Genomic DNA, 16726 nt, shown 5'->3' on the forward strand with positions numbered 1-16726 from the left:
CAAACAGGTCCATGTCTTTCTTGCACTATATGTCCCAGAGCTGGATGCAGTACTCCAGGTGGGGTCTCATGAGAGCAGAGTAGAGATAGAGAATCACCCCTCCTTGACCTGCTGGCCATGCTTCTTTTTATGCAGCCCAGGATATGACATATGACATAACACAAGAAATACAAGCCTGGTATGACTTCAAAGGCTTTCAGAAGTGGAGACACAGGATGTGGTACAGGGCAGTATGGGCATGGGGTAATAAGAGGTGGGGCACAGGCTTGGCACTGGAGGGTCCACAGGTATGAACAACTCACCCATGGTCAGTCAAAGAAATGCAAACTTGGACCTGGACAAAAGTGGTTTTAGGAGTAACAAAGAGAACAAAGACATAGTATCTAACATGCTAAAACAGGCCTACATAGTAGATTCAGATGTAACATGGAGCCGCAGACTATAGAAAAAAGACCAAAGGTGTAAAAGCATGCTAGCAACCATAAAAATGACCCCAAAGCTAATTTTGGACAGAACAATTTAGTGTGACACTGTACTCATGAAAGGGCTTCAATGTGTCTTGGGTCCACACATAAAACCTCTAGTGGTTCAGTCTGATTTTTAGCATGGGTGCTGCAGCAAGGCAGAGGCCGTGGATTAGACTGTAGCGCTCAACCTATCGCATTGTCCAGATCAGGCCAGAACCCTGCTTTGGATCCAAGTCTCCTCTCACACAGCCTGCGGGAAGAAAACAGGAAAATCCCTACATCTGCTCAGCCTTAGTCAACTCTCCCCTCTCTAGCTGTCCACAGTGTCTTCTCCAAATCATTCCTATTTTATGCCTATCACCACCACGTAACATTGCAGATCTAAGCTTTCATCTCTCTTTGCTAGCCAATGTTACACTGATTAGCAGAGAAATAAAGATGTTTACACAGGAACAGAAGCCACTTGTCCTTTTAAATTTTTATTTTTTTTTAAGAATATAGAGCTGAGCACGGTCTCAGTACAGCAAAGAGAAGCCAACACACTCCTGACACACTTCCAGAACTGGGCATCAGCAGAAGCAGGATGTGGTGCCAGGAGAAGGTTTAACAAGACTATTTCAGTAATATCTTGTTATCCATCTCCTCTCCATCTCTCAATTAAGACATCCTCCACAGATCATTTAAGACCCTAATCTGCTAACCACTGTCATTACCTTGTTTTTCTGACTTTCACCCCTCCACCACCTGTATTTCTTTATGTATATCTTTATGTTAAAACAAATGTAGCAATACCAATATAGCAGTCTAAAGTAAAGTATTTTTAATATTTCAGTAACATTTTAGATTGTAGGAAAGCATGTATCTCGTGAAGAACTGGAGAAGAGCAGTATTTATTAGACGATAGGCAACAAACAGAGAGTGTGCTAAGACATGTTCTCATCCTGCTCTGGGAGTAAGGAACCTCTTTGGGCACCAACTAATACAAAAGCTTCAGTCCACAAGGGCTAGTCCATCCCTTTCCCAAACGAACATGGGATGTAAAGGACTCTCTATCACAAGTATCATGAGCACAAAAAATGTAATTTTGCATGATCCAGATTATCAACATAATTAGAAAGAGAGGTGTCTTTTCTGGATTAGAGTGTAGGACATGCTGAACATAATAAAATAGCAGCTGGTCTGGAAAAAGCAAACCCCAGTCAAGGTCAAGCAAACATAACCACAGCCTGCAGGATGTGTGACATATACTTTTCACCCTCCCCAGCCTTTGCAAGGCCTCAGCTGAATTACTCTGCTATGGAAAACAAAGTTCAGGGATCTAGAAAACATGAACACTGACAAAAAGAGGACTTAATCTGTGTAGATACACAACAGAGGAGATGATAGGGGAGATAACTGTCAAGTTCATAGACAGCAAACAAAAAGAGCTACTTCCAGTGTTTCCATTTGGTTCTAAAGAAACAATACTTTCATCTAGAAATTTAATGTACAACTGGTACTCCAAAAAGTTCCCAATACTGCATTTATTTCCTTGGAAAATGTTTTCAAAGTAAGGTATTTGTCAATATTGTCTGTTACTTCTTTCCAGAAATTTTGCAAGGAAGGAATGGAAATAACCATGGAAAAAGAAGCTGCTGTTTTGATTAAAAGTACACTGAACAAGGGGGCTTTACATTCTTCTCTTTGAAAATTTGCAGCAGGGAAAGTAGATCATCAGCTAAAGAAAGGTAAACTAGAATTTTATATGACCACACTCCCAAAAATCAAAGGCAATTTTAGTGAATCCAGGGACTTAAATCAAAGCAGCACTGTGATTCTACCTTCTCATATAATGCATTCCCTGCAGTCCCTAACTGACTTTTATTTTCTTCTGAAATTTTACATCAATTAGCTCACATTCTGTTTACAGCATCAAAGTACTTCCATGCTTTGATAAATCACAGCTGAGATGTCAGTGGTCATTGCTTCCTGAATGAACCACATGGATGTAAAAAAGGCAGTTTTGCAGGGGGGTTAGAAATCAGAAAAAAACTTACCTCACACGAGCTACTAAAAAAGAAGGCAGCATATGCATGGATCATGTTTGCTGAGGGTGTAGCACATTATTCTTTTCTGTGCTTCCATCAGTAGTCCAGGTCCCTTCCCCACTTCTCCCAGAGCTCACTACAGTTGCCAGCTACAAATGATATTTTGGGGTTAGTTCATTTTAGGGCTTCTCTTTGTCCTCAGATACAAAAAAATCAGTTACAAAAGGACAAAACAAAATCACGGAAGAATGTGTAGGGCTATTACCACGATATGTCAGCAGGATGCTTCTGCACAATGTGTTTTCTCTGAATAGGGAGGGAAGGGGAGTTTGGCAGGTAGATGGCACTGGCAGATGAAATGGCTAGCTGCCTAGCACCCTTTCTGTGGACGATGGATGCCTGTGTATTCCTTGCCCATTCAGAGCACTTTGCAACCAGGAGAAGGTTGCAAGCAAATGGATGCTTCCTTCAGCGTTTGTAAATTTTAGATAATAGGCTTCTAACATTCAGGCACTCCGCTTCTACTTTTTTCTCTGGGCTCTGCTAGAGCTCACATTAACATTTTAGTTAACCTGCTAATCTCTTAGCACAAACACAACAGGCCGCATTAAACAAACAACAGATGGAAATGTGAGAGACATAATGGCTACACAATGTGAAATACCCTGCAATTAGCAATGACTTGCATTGATTTTTTGGTAACAGTCTTTCCAGAGTCATTCAAGTTTCCTCCCACAGATGCATTAAGTTCTCAAGAATGAATTTAAATCCAGTCCAGTGTTTTCCATAGTGAGAAGTGGTTTTTTTTAATACACAACATTGTACACTTTACCACTTTACAGTGGTTCATACTTACTGTAGCTTGACTGCTGAAGTCACTCCCTTTGCTGCTGTCTTTGGCTACTGAATTATCTGAAAGACATTATTCATATCAGGTTCTCCTCTTTCAAAGAAATCCACCTTTCTTTTTAATTTCTTCTCACTCCAGCAAAGTTCAGAAGCCACCAAAGAAAACTTATTTTTGGTACTTATTTGAACACTTGGGTCTACTGGGAGAAACTGCTACTAGCAAAGAGGGACAGATGTCTTTCCCTACCATGAATCGTTTAGTTTGGTATCCGTCTGCCTGAGCACCGTAAACTGTTAATATTGCCCATTATATCTGGGGAGAATTTGGATCAGCAGCTTGCACTGTCCCTGGCACAGCAACCAGGGAGAACAGCTGCACTCTTCTATGCAAGGTTGTTTGGGGTTTGTGTGGTGGGGTTTTGGTGGTGGGGCAGGGGCTGCAGGCCGGCTCCTGTGAGAAGCTGCCAGAAGCTTCCCCGGCTCCAAGTCGGACCCACCTCTGGCCCAGGCCGAGCCCATCAGCGATGGTGGTTACACCTCTGGGAGAACAGATTTAAGAAGGGGAACCTGGAGATTTGGGATGTGAGAGGAGCCCCTGTGCAGACACAGGGTGAGTGAGGAAGGAGGGGAGGAGGAGCGGGGGAGAAGGGGATGCCCCCGCAGCCCATGGGGAGACCAGACGGCAGGCTGTCCCCCCCAGCCCACGGAGGGGAGCGGGGGAGCAGATGCCCACCTGCAGCCCGGGGAGAGAGGAGCCCACGCTGGAGCAGGGGGATGGATGCCCCCCAAGATGGCCGGGACTCCAGGGGGAAGCCTGCGCCAGAGCAGGCTCTGACTGAAGGACTGCAGCCCATGGAAGGGACTCATGCCAGAGAAGTTCATGGACGACTGTCTCCCGTGGGAGGGACCCCACGGTGGAGCAGGGGACGAGTGAGGAGTCCTCCCCCTGAGGAGGAAGGAGCGGCAGAGACAAGGTGTGAGGAACTGACCCCAACCCCCATTCCCCGTCCCCCTGTGCCACTGGGGGGAGGACGGAGAGAAAATTGGGAGTGGGGTTGAGCTGGGAAGGAGGGAGGGGTGGGGGGAAGGTGTTTTAAGATTTGCGTTTACTTCTCAGTATCCTTGTTTTGATTTGATTGGTAATAAATTAAATTGATTTTTTTCCCCCCAAGTTGAGCCTGCCTTTTGCCCGTGACTATAAGTGGTGAGTGATCCCTCCCCATCCTTGTCGCAACCCATGAGCTTTTCTTTATATTTTGTCCTCCTCATCCCACTGGGGCTGGGGGAAGGGTCACGGGAGTTGGGGCTGTGAGCGAGCAGCTTTGTGGTGCTGGCTGGGCTTAAACCACGACAGAGGTGGCTTGCTGCAACCCAGTGGTGAAATGTTTTCTGCAGATGCTTCTTATTTACCTTTTTTCTTTATTTTTATTTTTCCCCTTTTCAAGACCATGGCCAATTGCCCAATGTTATATCAAGACATCCAGTGAGAATGTTCATGCAAAGGAGAGCAAAGAAGAGAATAGCTTGCAGGCAAGGAAACAGCCAGGTGGAGCTCAGGGGAAAAGTCATCTCCTGTTTGCATATTCTGGAAAGCTCCTCAGTAGACAATTACTTGGCAAATGGATGCTATCAACTGCTCTGGCTCAATTGGATAACACAGTATCTGGAATTCAGCTATTATAATAGGAACATCCTTTACCCAGACAAGGTGCACCAAATCAGTCACAGCTTTGGAGACTCCTACAGCAAATATACCAGTTGCTTTATTAGCTGCCAGTTCAGTTTGCCACTGTCTAGAGGACTGTATCTTTTTTTCTCCAGTGAGAAATGGTAGCTCTATTGCTAAAGCATATGCCAGTGCATAAACGACACTATTAGTTCATCAGTCTAGGTTTCTGCTCTGTCTCAAAACCTTCTCTACAGGCGTTCAAGAGAAGGTGGTGAACGGTTAACAGTAGCTCATCATTCATAATCACTAAATGAGCATTCAGCTAAACTCCAGGTGCTGGCCAATGTGCACAGGACTCTTCTGGAAGCTGTCCCATGGATAGCAAAATATCAGACCAACAAGAACTCCTCACATTCAGGGATTCTCCTGGACATAGTCAAGGGGAAAAAAATACATATATCTGGTCATTACATATCAATATAAAAGTCTCCATGTGAAAACAAAATGATCTTCAAACTGAAAAAAGTATCTAAGGTAGTGAACAACTGTACTAGCCTTTCTTAGGCTTTGGTGTGGTGACAGCAGTGATTGGCATACCTCCCAGTTATTTTGGACATGTCAGGACATTAAAACTGGGACCTAAGTACTGCTGAAATTACTACCATGTGCACAGACACAGATCTGGAGTATTTGCTGGCATGCCATTGTGAAACATGGAAATCACATGTCCACACAGATATGGTTAGTTCAAGATTTAGTGCCAGAAACCTCACATTCAATTCTCTCTTCCTATGACTGTGCCCCTTCCTATAGCAGTTCATTACACAGGTTCTAGTGACATATTTTTCTTGATTCGGAGACAAAGGATTAGTGACAGAGCGCTACAAATTCTTCTGTCCCTGACACATAATTATTCCTGAAACAAACTGATAGCTTCCATTTATCTAGAATAAGACTTTCAAGAAAAAGAACTCAATCACTTCAAATGTGCCTCTTAGTCCACCTTCCTTCTTGTTCTGATATAATTAAGAGATAATGTCAGTGGAAGAGAGGCTTGTTGTGGGACCCACTACAAGATATATGGCATAGTATTGATCACAAACTTCAAAACAAAGTAGTTATTTTCAACATGAGTTGACAGTTTTTGACAATTGTTTGTTGCTAAATCTTTATCTGTCCTCCTGCCTTCTTTCTTGTGTAAAAGAGATTCAAAGCTAAAGTAACTTGATAATGCAATACAATTAATTTCCAAACTATAAAATAAATCAAACGCCACTTCCTTCTTCCCCCAGAAAAGGCTTCACTTTCTTTAAGAAGTTTTTTTTTTTCACACTGAAAACTTAAAACAAGGGGACTATTCATAATAAATATTTTTAGTAGAGTTTCACTAGAGTAGTATTCTAATTTGGAATGCTTAATGACACTAATTACACAAAACCAGATGCTTAAGTGAACATTATTTCATAAACCCTCATTTCAGTCTCACACAGAATGTATGTATTTAATATAGTTTTCAGATAGGAAAATCTAGTACACAGGAAAAAAAAAAAGCCACGTATGTAGCAGCATTCTTCTGATAACAAGTGATCAAAGGGAATAATATGGGTAGAATATGCTATTCACTTACTTATTAGAATTTTACACTTGAGGTAGCTTGGCATGAAAAAATAAAAACAGGGTAAAAAGCTTTTTTTGGTCTTTATAGGGGTTTTGCCCTTATACCTTGCATTTTTCAACCTGTTGTATGTTTTGATACTTGAATCTGCTTCTGATAAAATTATATGAAGGGGCTTTCCATATCACAATAGCACTTTATGCTCTCAACTGAATAAGCCAGCATGGTAGAAGACAGATGCCAAGAAGTACACTATCTGTTTGCAGAACACGGGAGGATTGAGTGCTTGTAATTTCTCCAGATGTAGCTGGAGTGTTTGGCATTCAGACTGATAGTAAAAAAAAAAAAAAAAAAAGCTTTGTATATGTGACATTCATAGGAATTGACCCTGAATATGAGGGCCATAAAAGTGATGGTGACTTATTCTAAACACATTAGCTGAAAGTAGAAGACTTTGTGTTGCAACACATTTTTAACATAACCACAGATGTACATAAAATAAAACTGGTCCCAAGGAAGTAGAGAAGGCATCTGCAGTGTGCAATGGTAGAGGCAATTTTACTTTGCTATATGGAAAAAGAATCATCAGACTGGGCAAATACAAAGAAATCTAATAACTTACATGCATACCATATAATGAGTTCACTTGCTATTGTTTCCCTGATGACTTATGTACAAACATACAGAAAACTGGATGGTAACCTGATGCCTAGAGAAAAATCAACACATCTTCCATACAAATAAAATGTAAATACAGAATAATTTCTTGGGTGTTATATTTGTGCCAGATCTTGCTAAAAGTCATTCTGGAAAGGATTAGGTAAAAAAGGAATTAAAAAAAAATGCTATTGCAAGTGTCAACAGATTCCAACCTAGAAGAAAAATAAGCACAGCACAAAGAGATAAGTCTATATAAAACAGAAAGCAAACAGTGTATTCACAGGCATTTCAGAAGACTGATATGGCATAGACCATATTAACAAAAGACAATTAAGTTAAAATAGAAGAAAAGGAGGGGAATCATAGACTCAGAATAGTTTGGGTTGGAAGGAACCCTTAAAGGTCATCTAGTCCAACCCCCCTGCAATGAGCAGGGACATCTTCAACTAGATCAGGTTGCTCAGAACTGCATCCAACCTGATCTTAAATGTTTCCAGGGATGGGGTATCTATCACCTCTCTGGGCAACCTGTTCCATTGTTTCACCACCCTCATTGTAAAAAAGTTCTTCTTTATATCAAGTCTGAATCTACCCTCTTTTAGTTTAAAACCGTTACCCCTTGTCCTATTGCTACAGGCCCTATTAAAAAGTCTGTCCCCATCTTTCTTATAAGCCCCCTTTAAGTATTGAAAGGCCTCAATAAAGAGCAAAAAGCACAGAAAAAGATCGCCAGAGGAATGAACAAAAATCAGGCTCAATCAAGCAGCAAGATTAATAATGATGGAGAAATTTGGTTTATTGTACCATCAATCCTCAGATCAAGAAGGGTTGATCTTTGTTATAATTAAGATTAACAATGTCACATATTCATGGAAAAGATGACTTTTCAAATCTGTCTTTTTACATGATTACAAGTTTGCTTTATATAAGGAACTAAACCATACTAGGAAAACACTGTGCACAGTATACATACATTTATGAAATGTGCTGCTTATCAACATTAAAATAATTTCATATAGAGGCAATTTTAAAATAGCTTTTTCTGTCCTAAAAGACATTTCTCTAGTTCAGCTGTTTGATCTACATACCAGTGTCGTAATGGAAGTAATGTAACTATCAGGAAAAAAGCATTAACAAGTATCTTTCTATGTTTAGATTAGAAGAAACATGAAACTGATTACAACCCTGAATTTAATTTTATTTTTGCTGAATAATGAATATTCTTTGTCTTTTGCTTCTCTAGTTGTCATTTTTTACAGTAAAGCTAGTTACAGACATCAATATATTTGCCTTGCCAAAAGCATAGCAGGTTTTGAACAAATGACCACACATACTTAACGTTAATTCTTTTTGGAGTTTCAGTAGCACTGGAGATGTAGAAAATGTGTTGGGCTCGTGGGGTTTTCTTCCTCCACTGGTAATGTAATCAGAACTTTTACAAACTGAGGCTAGCCGACAAAAACTTGTTCCAAGGCAAGATCTACTTGCATGGCTTAAATATAAGCTGCACACTTGAATTATCCAGGAATGTTGAAGCGAAGGACTTCAAGTATGTCTATTTAAATTTTAAGGCTTTTTATTTATTTTTAAAAGTTGAATATCATGACTGGCAATCAGCACTCAAACTCATGCACAGAAAATTAACATAATAGGTAAAGTTAAGAGACAACTTTTACAATTATATGAAATGAGTTTTATGTTCAAAGCAAAGCGAAGATCAGAGATTGCCATCTAACAGCTGCTAATATAGCATATATGAATACTGCTTGGATTAAATTTCTGTTGTCTCTAAGTTCTTGTTTCCCTCAGTTCAAAAGTCAGGTCCTGATAGCAGGGAATACAGCTGTAGTGTTCACTAGGGATGCTTCTATGTGCCTGTTTGCTGAAGAGAAAGGAGCCGGAGATGCTACCACTGCTACCACACCTGCCACAGCATCTCGTCCTTCTGTTTGGCTGCCTACCACCACCACCCATGTTTGGGAGAGAAGACTGAGTAAAGCTACAGGGGGTATCAGCCCTTCTAGTTCTTCCTATCCACTGTAAAGAATACCATAGCATAGCCAACAGGGTCCTTGTTTCTAGCCTCCTCCAAATCTCCAGCTTTTGGGCTTATATGATGTATGCCTCCTTAGAGGTTGAAGGAGATGTTCAAGTTCTTTTGCCCATAGTCCTAACGAAGACTCTACTTTTATATGTCACTCACTTCTGTGTCAGGAGATGAGTGAGGCTATGAGGTGCAAGTGATACTGTGCTGAGGTTTTGCCACTTTACTCTTGACGGGGATAACACCACAACCAAAAGACCATAGGAACATTGAAAAACATCTGAAAGAAGATAGCTAGGTGTGGTCAAGATTAGATTCTCTCTTATTTTATTGAGGTTGTACTGTTTTCTGCAGAAGACAGTGGCTTAAGGAGTACTTCAAGCCCTCTCTACCACTCACCGAACACTGCATCAGTTCTTGCTGGAAGGCTGGCAGCACGTAGACTCCATTTAGTGCGAAATCTGACTGCTGTTCTCAGGAGTCTTCCTCCCTACTTGTGATCCATCTGTATTACTTCAAAGTAGAGAACAGGATCTCTGAATAGGTACTACATAACAAAAGCCAGTTCCATTCAACCATCCAAAGAGCTTTGGCTCTCTACCAATATCCTGCGTCATCCTTCATCTGCACCCACATACAATTCTTACATTTACCACAAGATCTCCCCAGTGACGGCATGAGTTGCACAAAGTCCTACAAGGACATCTTCAAAAGCCCTTCAAGGTGACCAGGTTTGTAATATCTTTCAACAGATCTCCTCACTGAAGTCTCACAAAACATCGTCCATCCTCTAAAGAATTATTGACACTTCATTGGAAGAGAAGAATGCAATGCAGAAGAATTGAGATTTATTATGATGACACTTACTCATTCAACATTTGGCATCTGATCAACTTTAAAAAAACCATTCCATTAGGCTTTGTAACTGAAATGCATCTCCTACCTCTTGAAAACTTCATTGAATTTAGCTAATTTTTCTTCCATAAACTTAGTAATATAACTCCAGTCTAATAACAAATCTTACTTACTTGATAGCTATAAGGCATTTAATTTAGTCTTTATATCTTAGTTTTGGTAACATTTTTTGGTTTTAAATACTGTCAGGTACAATAACGCTCCTTACCAAGTAAATACTTAAACATGTTTCCTTAAACAACAAGATAAGTTTCTGATTTTTTATATCCTCAAAGGATATGTGTGTCAGCTAGTCATACCTCCTGGCAACCCACTCAGGAAAAGCCCCAGTGCTACAGCTTGGCAATTACAATCTTCTATCAAATCAAAGTAATACAGTAACCTTGTGCAATTAGAATCAACAGAAGAAAACAATTTAACTTTTCTTCAAATTAGGCAACACGGTGCTTGAAACTCTTTTCAAGAACGCAGTTACTTTCATCTGAAAGAAACTTTAATTCTCTCTAAATTTCTATGAAGGTAAGTTAAAATTAACAGGCTCTGCCTCTGCCCCTAGTTTAGCAAGTAGGACCAGTTTCCTTCCCGAAGCTTGAAGGCTCCTATGTCCTATAATAAGTACCTGCTCAGACCCAAATCCTACCTCCCACTGAGCAGTATTTGGGGTTTAAGACTTGTAAAAAATAATTTTCTGTAATGCAACTGACCTACTCCCACACAATATGCTGTCCCGCACAACATCCTTGTCTCTAAATTGGAGAGACATAGATTTGATGGATGGACCACTCAGTTCATAAGCAACTGGCTGGATGGTCACAGTCAAAGAGTTGTGGTCAATGGCTGGATGTCTGGGTGGAGACCAGTGATGAGTAGTGTCCCTCAGGGGTCCGTATTGGGACCAGTATTATTTAACATATTTGTCGGTGACATGGACAGTGGGATTGAGTGCACCCTCAGCAAGTTTGCCAGCAACACCAAGCTGTGTGGTACGATCGACACGCTGGAGGGAAGGGATGCCATCGAGAGGGACCTTGACAGGCTTGAGAGGTGGGCCTGCGTGAACCTCATGAAGTTCAACAAGGCCAAGTGCAAGGTCCTGCACATGGGTTGGGGCAATCCCAAGCACAAATATAGGCTGGGCAATGAGTGGATTGACAGCAGCCCCGAGGAGAAGGACTTGGGAGTATTGGTGTATGAAAAACTGAATATGAGCCAGCAATATGTGCTCGCAGCCCAGAAAGCCAATCGCATCCTGCGCTGCATCAAAAGAAGAGTGACCAGCAGTTCAAGGGAGGTGATTCTCCCCCTCTACTCTGCTCTTGTGAGACCCCACCTGTAGTTCTGTGTTCATCTCTGGGGCCCCCAGCATAAGGAAGACATGGACCTGCTCAAGTGGGTCCAGAGTGAGGGCCATGAAGATGATCAGAGGGCTGGAGCACCTCTAGTATGAGGACAGGCTGAGAGAGTAGGGGTTGCTCAGCCTGGAGAAGAGAAGGGTCTGGGGAGACCTTCTAGCAGCCTTCCAGAACCTAAAGGGGGCCTACAGGAAAGATGGGGAGGGACTCTTTATCAGGGAGTGTAGTGACAGGACAAGGGGTAATGGCTTTAAACTGAAGGAGGGAATATTTAGATTAGATATTAGGAAGAAGTTCTTCCCTGTGAGTGTGGTGAGACACTGGAACAGGTTGTCCAGAGAAGTTGTGGATGTCCCTCCCTGGCAGTGTTCAAGGCCAAGTTGGATGGGGCTTTGAGCAACCTGGTCTAGCGGAAGGTGTCCCTGCCCAGGGCAGGGGGGTTGGAACTAGATGATCTTTAAGATCCCTTCCAACCCAAACTATTCTGTGATTCTATGATCCTAACATTATAAAGTGCATATGGCCAATATTTAAAAGATTAAAAGCTGGTCCAATGGCTCATGAAATACACATAAATATGCATTTCTGTTTATTCTGTCACTGAATGGGTTTTTGCCCTTTACTGAACATCTCACAGGTATCTCTTCTTGATCAGTCCTGTTTAATGTTTTAATCAGTGATCTGAGCAAAATATAAAATCATTGCTAGAAAAATTGGCAGGTGACACAAAAATTGCTAGAGAGGTACATAATGACGTGGACATTTCAGCAATACAGTGCAATCAAGAGTGCTTGGTAAGTGCTTTTCATACAGCCAAATGCAACATCATGTACCTTGAAAGGACTATAACTGACATCTAAATCATGATGACTGTGCACTGGTATACAGTGACCATGAAAATGCCACAGGGAATATATGCCTTTAACAATTTCCACTGAGAGCAAATTAGTGCACCACATAGCAGCTTCTGGTATGAGATGTAGCTCATATCACTGCATGATGCCACTGATCTGTTAGCATAAGTGAAAAGCACAGGAAGACACTGAATGGTGACACCATTCCCACTGTCAATCTGATCATGAAGGAGATGCTGCAACTTTCTTTTCAGCAGCAACCTGCTGCCTTGTAACAGTCAGTAGATGATACAAGTAACACTGAAACTGTTGATATTATAATTGGCTATCTCCGATAATGCCAACAGGAGACAAAAGCAGCAGCAGCAAAACAACAAATGCTCTGGATTTATACATGGCAGATGTTAACTTTCTCTGCTGGAGTAACAAATATCAAGCCTCTTCCCATCTATATCAGACATCAATCTGGATATCAGACTGTGATTTCCAGGAAGCCAAGCTAATCAAAGGAGGCTCCAGATGTAACAGAAAGGCACTCCTGGACTCCTTGTCAGCTATATCTCAAATCGTACTTTGACTGATACTGAACAAGATGCTTGCAATACTGTATTAGAGGACATGGTTGCTTGAATGTTCAGCCTGAAAACTAGACCTGACAATGACAGAATTGGATTTGAACACACAATTTTCCAGAAGACGCAGTAAATAATTATTCTGATCTCTTCACCCACACACAATAGCAAAGCTTATCTTCAATAGTTAATGCAGTTGCAAAAGAAGGAATTGCCTTAAACACACCATTTTATACCCACCAGCCAATCACGTAGGCTTGGACCATTATCTACTTCATAAACTTCCTATATATATTAAGACATCCAGGTCTTGCTCCAGAATCAGATCATCAATTTCTATTAAACATGCTACTGTATAGTAAGGTTGATTCTCTTCAAACATCTATTGTGCACCCCTTGCATTCACTCATCAAACTTTCTAATGTGTGCTAAGTCAGAGAAAAAAACAAGACCCAAAGGTAAAATACATCATTCTGGAAGTCAGTGCTGGCTGTTAACTCTTTATTAAAATGGCTTGTTTTTTCCAGCTGAGTTCTTGTCTAGCTGTTTCTTCTCAACTGTGCATGATAAGCACACGGCCAGCCACACAGCATCCTACAATCTCATTTAAAGCAGAAGTAGCAACCTATATGAGAAAAGCTCCTCATGAATGCAACTTGGCCAGATGGGCACTGGAGAAGCATTTCTGGATTCATAACAGGAGTGTGACACAGAGCACGATTTCAACACAAGGGCTCATACCAGTGCATCTATCATGCATGCCATGCTGACTGACCACAATTACTTAGCTTAATGAGAAGCAGCAAGCAGTTCAGAAAGAAGGTTAAAAAATATGATGCTTGACTTTAGCATGGTAAAAGACAACTGCTGGCAGAATGTCGACTTGCAGAAAATTTTCTAAGGGGCAACTCCCCAGTTTTGCTACTGTAAGGAACTGTATACATGGAAGACTGTTTAATAAATTTATACTGGCGTGCAGTTGTTTCTGTGTCACAGTAGCAGTGGCTGGGAAAGAGGTAGGAACAGCAGAGCTAAACAATGACCTCCAGCCCTGAGACTACTCACTCAGCAGTATGAATCTGAGTAGCTATTTAACAACGAAGCTTCTTTTGATATCTTGGCAACACAATATTCTACATGAGGTAAATCTTTTAATGTTACAGGTGCCAAAAGGCATATTCATTATGATTGTTCTTAGAAATAACCATCAATATGATGCATTTCCACTGCTGGGGAATGCGTGCAACTATACTGTAGTCTCTAAGAACTCCCTGGTGTCAATTTAATAGTGTGGATGATTACAGCCCAGTGCCCATGGCTTGTACTGCTTAGTTTACTAAAACAGAGACAGAATTCCTTCATCTAAGGTTATACATCTCTTTCATATCACTTGCTCACCTCCTGGCTGGCCTACTTTTCTGTCAGAAGGCCCCTGGAGCTCCAGGTGCTGCCCGAGTTGCTTGAATTGTATTATTGGTGTATTGAGACTGCATACATTTACTTCAGGAGCACTAAATCGGCCTACTGGGACCAGGCTTCTACTACTCCATTAATTAAGCTTGTGTAAAATTAAATCTTTTACAAAAATGTATTAACATTGTGATTTCTATCATATCTAAACTTACTATTTCAAACTGGTAGTTTGAAAAAGTCTTTTGTCAACTTGACATATGTTGATTAGCATTAACTTCATTAAGTACTTTAACATCTTGCATCAGTTAGGACCTCATTTTGCCCCTGATCAGTATCAGGGGCCAAAATCCTAGGTCCTCTTGTTCAACATTTTTAAAATATGGCATTCTAGTTTTCTTCTAGAACTCTTGAATTTCATAACAGTTTCCATATTTATTGGAAGAACCAATCGATCTGTTCTTTTAAAACTCCTGTATGTAAATTAAACTTGGCCAGATGATTTTAAAATATGTACTTTTAGCAGAGGTTCTTTCACATATTTCTAAGCTATTCTTAGAATAAGATGTCTTTTATGATTATGATTTAAATAAATCAAGCCAGTCATTTTCCAACCATAGGTTAGAAATATCATTGAGCATTTCTGCCTTCTCACCAATAAAACTGGCAATTTGTCGACCTCTGTCTAGTAACTGATAACACTTCCTGGAGATAGATAATAGGTATAGATAATACTATAATAGAATAGATCATAAAATAGCATGGAATATAGAACACTAGATGGAGCTTCATTTCTTGCTATAATGTTTACTCTGCTTGACTATGTATTTTAAAACACTTACTCTTCTTACTTGTAACTCCAGAGCAGAGCCCTGTGACTTCTTCCTGTTTCCCTTACCCAGCCTGTCCTTGTCACTTCAACTGCCCAAATCATTCTGCCTCCCCATCTTTAACCTCAGTAATAGTCAGGAGCAATGATATGAAGGACCACTTTTCTGGACATAGTTAGAAGTGATTCTAACCTGTGCCCTATTAAACCACACCATGTGCAGTTTATGTGGGCTACAGAAACACTTTTTATGTGAAACCAATAATTTATTGTTAGTCTAATTATAATCTTAACATTCTAATCAAATAATTATTACTAATTCATATATAACCATTATAGAAAAAGCAAGGAAGAACACAAAAGAAAATTCCACTGAAAAACTCTCAAAATTATACAGTTTAAATTGCCACACACACATACATACACACTCCTACTACCTCTGCTGTTATATTAACTATTTACTGCACCAGTCCTCCTCATGAAGAAGAGGAGGTGAATCAGCAGAGGAGGATATTGATATTGATGGTGGGGTTTCTTTTCTTCTCACTTCAGAGTCTGTTTGACTGTTACTTTTTTATGTTAATATGCACTACACCTTGCTCTTTTTTCCATGGTCCATAATTCAAGATCTTTTCTAAATGTACTATATATACTGTGTTTTACATATGTTGAGTATTTGGGGTTTGTTCTGTTATCCTTAAAAATGGTTTTAGTGAGCTCCCAAGGTTGCATTACTGTAATGACCAATAACTGACCACTGGTGATTTGCTTATAGCCTCTGGTATCATCCTGTTCTTGAGCTTTCAAGGCCTTTGCTGTCATCCTTCACTTGTGCTCCAATTCACCACATTATTAGTGTAGGGTCATAGTGCACTGTACACAGAAGAACTGCTTGGTATTGCTACTTGTTATTTGCAGAAGGACATCAAAATTATTATACCACTACACAAGCGCTTAATGCTAGCTAAAGCTAAACAAGTTACCTGGTTGTTAAACTATTGTTGTTTTAGCTAAACAAACGAAAACAAAACTCTAGATAGGGCAGAAGAGTCCAGACAAAATAAACTTGGTAAGTCACAGTCCAGAAGTTTCCAGAGTCAATACAAAGCCTATATTGTGTTACCAGCAATGGCACCACTGTATTTAATGGGCTGCTCAACTATACAACTATTTCTATTTAGCCTCATACATTATCCTGAGGTCTCTATTTCTTCTGCACCTTCTCAATGTTTTCTCAACTTCTCCTGTCTTCAAGCCCATAGGTAGAAATATTCCACAGACCACTTCTAGGTGATGTTTACTAAACAAAGCCTACAAAAACCACCCCATGCAGCTTTTAAAGGTCATGCTCTAGTATGCCACCAGGCAAGTAGAGGCATCTCAATTCCATTATCGAGATGCCAACAGACCTCTGTCACCCACACGATTGAAACTGCACTGCTGCTCAGCTCTGGTGAGAGAGC

At 40.6% G+C, this 16726-nt stretch overlaps 1 long non-coding RNA gene across 1 annotated transcript in view; it reads right to left on the reverse strand.

Annotated features, from left to right (window-relative positions):
- LOC138689908 (uncharacterized) overlaps positions 1–16726 on the reverse strand; it is a 53452-nt gene that overhangs the window by 16835 nt on the left and 19891 nt on the right. Inside the window, exon 2 of the long non-coding RNA XR_011328702.1 lies at positions 2504–2643. This is a non-coding gene — a long non-coding RNA (uncharacterized lncRNA). The remainder of the gene's footprint in view (positions 1–2503; positions 2644–16726) is intronic.

The sequence above is a fragment of the Haliaeetus albicilla genome, chromosome 18, assembly GCF_947461875.1.
Source record: "Haliaeetus albicilla chromosome 18, bHalAlb1.1, whole genome shotgun sequence".
Lineage (NCBI taxonomy): Eukaryota > Metazoa > Chordata > Aves > Accipitriformes > Accipitridae > Haliaeetus > Haliaeetus albicilla.